Consider the following 2,500-nt stretch of genomic DNA (forward strand, 5'->3'; position numbering starts at 1 on the left):
TCGGGAATGGAGCCAGCGTTGGAAGGTGGCTCTGTCGTGAAGAGGCTGCGCCAGAAGTCCACCAGCCCCGGGATGGTCGACGGCGGCTGGAGCAGGGTGCCATCCAGGAGGCCACGCACGCAGCGCGCGCGATTCTTCCTGAAGGCATCCTGACATCTGGCATATTCCCACCGGCGGCGCTTCCGCTTGGAGAGCGGAGGGCCACCACCAGACCGCTGCTTGGATGGCGGGCGCAACGTCTTCCTCTTCCTTGCTCCTGCTTCCTCAGAGCCGACAGCACGGAGGGCCTCAGGCAGCCCAGCCGCGACCACTGCCAACGGCGTACCCGGCCCCAAACACGCAAGGTCGTCCAGGGCCGAGAAGCGCGCGGCCGACCGCGGCAGGCCGGCGAGGTGCCTCCATATAGCTTCGTCGACTATAGATGTTTGTGGCGGGCGCTCAAGCTCCGGCGGAGAGGGTGGCCCCTCCGGCAGCGACTCCGGGACGGGTGAATGGCGCAGACCATGCTGCGTCTGTTGTTCCCGCCTCAGCTCCTCTACGTATTCCCGCACCATCGTCCTGTGTGCCACCGTCCTCCTCCTGCACTTGATGGCATCCAGGGTACGGTGCGGAAACAGGGGTAGAAGCTCCTGGTTTGCAAAGAGGACTTTGGAGTCACTGGCACAGAGAAGCCTAGCCTCCGCCAGGGCGAGCTCCCGCATTTCTTCTTCCGCCCACCGAGCTCTCTTCCTATCGGTTGTAATCTCCGCATTTGCCGCTTCCGGATGGGCGCGGCGGCGGTGTTGTCCGAGCCCGATCTTGCTGCGGAAGGCACGGCTGCAAATGCTGCAGTGGAACCATGGCTCCACGGCCTGCTCTACTTCAGGGCGGGTTGGCAGGCTAGCAGTCGGGACTGTTGGGCCGGGTCCTTCAGCGGAAGGCCCGGTACCCGTGTTTTCTTCTCTTGTTGTCCCAACATTAAGGGTTTTGCGATGGAGGGCTGGTAACCCCCCAAAGCCCCAAGTGCGGACTTCCACTCTGCTTACCAGTCCTATCAAGGACTGGCGTATCGGCGGGCCCACGGGAAGGGGGGAAGCCGCAGGCAAGGAGAGGCTAAGAGGGCATGGCCCATGTATTGCGCTTCACTTGCCCAGTAACTATGCCTTAAGAGAGTCATAGTTACTCCCGCCGTTTACCCGCGCTTGCTTGAATTTCTTCACGTTGACATTCAGAGCACTGGGCAGAAATCACATTGCGTCAACACCCGCTAGGGCCATCGCAATGCTTTGTTTTAATTAGACAGTCGGATTCCCCCAGTCCGTGCCAGTTCTGAGTTGATCGTTGAATGGCGGCCGAAGAGAATCCGCGCACCCGCGCGCCCCCGGAGGAGCACGCTAAGGCGGACGCGGCCTCGCAGCAAGGAAGATCCGTGGGAGGCCAAGGCACGGGACCGAGCTCGGATCCTGCACGCAGGTTGAAGCACCGGGGCGCGAACGCCGCGCAGGCGCGCGCATCCTGCACCGCCGACCAGCACGAGGCCGACCAACGGCGAGAGCAGACCACGCCCGCGCTAAACGCCCGCACTTACCGGCACCCCTACGGCACTCACCTCGCCCAGGCCCGGCACGTTAGCGCTGACCCACTTCCCGACCAAGCCCGACACGCCCCGATCCTCAGAGCCAATCCTTATCCCGAAGTTACGGATCCAATTTGCCGACTTCCCTTACCTACATTATTCTATCGACTAGAGGCTCTTCACCTTGGAGACCTGCTGCGGATATGGGTACGAACCGGCGCGACACCTCCACGTGGCCCTCTCCCGGATTTTCAAGGTCCGAGGGGAAGATCGGGACACCGCCGCAACTGCGGTGCTCTTCGCGTTCCAAACCCTATCTCCCTGCTAGAGGATTCCAGGGAACTCGAACGCTCATGCAGAAAAGAAAACTCTTCCCCGATCTCCCGACGGCGTCTCCGGGTCCTTTTGGGTTACCCCGACGAGCATCTCTAAAAGAGGGGCCCGACTTGTATCGGTTCCGCTGCCGGGTTCCGGAATAGGAACCGGATTCCCTTTCGCCCAACGGGGGCCAGCACAAAGCGCATCATGCTATGACGGCCCCCATCAACATCGGATTTCTCCTAGGGCTTAGGATCGACTGACTCGTGTGCAACGGCTGTTCACACGAAACCCTTCTCCGCGTCAGCCCTCCAGGGCCTCGCTGGAGTATTTGCTACTACCACCAAGATCTGCACCGACGGCGGCTCCAGGCAGGCTCACGCCCAGACCCTTCTGCGCCCACCGCCGCGACCCTCCTACTCGTCAGGGCTTCGCGGCCGGCCGCAAGGACCGGCCATGACTGCCAGACTGACGGCCGAGTATAGGCACGACGCTTCAGCGCCATCCATTTTCAGGGCTAGTTGCTTCGGCAGGTGAGTTGTTACACACTCCTTAGCGGATTCCGACTTCCATGGCCACCGTCCTGCTGTCTTAAGCAACCAACGCCTTTCATGGTTTCCCATGAGC

The 2,500-nt window shown here is 61.8% G+C and overlaps 1 pseudogene; it reads right to left on the reverse strand.

The window, feature by feature from the left end:
- LOC124741730 overlaps positions 1 to 2,500 on the reverse strand; it is a 7,816-nt pseudogene that overhangs the window by 3,790 nt on the left and 1,526 nt on the right.

This window comes from Schistocerca piceifrons, unplaced genomic scaffold, assembly GCF_021461385.2.
Source record: "Schistocerca piceifrons isolate TAMUIC-IGC-003096 unplaced genomic scaffold, iqSchPice1.1 HiC_scaffold_1978, whole genome shotgun sequence".
In the NCBI taxonomy this organism is placed as follows: Eukaryota; Metazoa; Arthropoda; class Insecta; order Orthoptera; family Acrididae; genus Schistocerca; species Schistocerca piceifrons.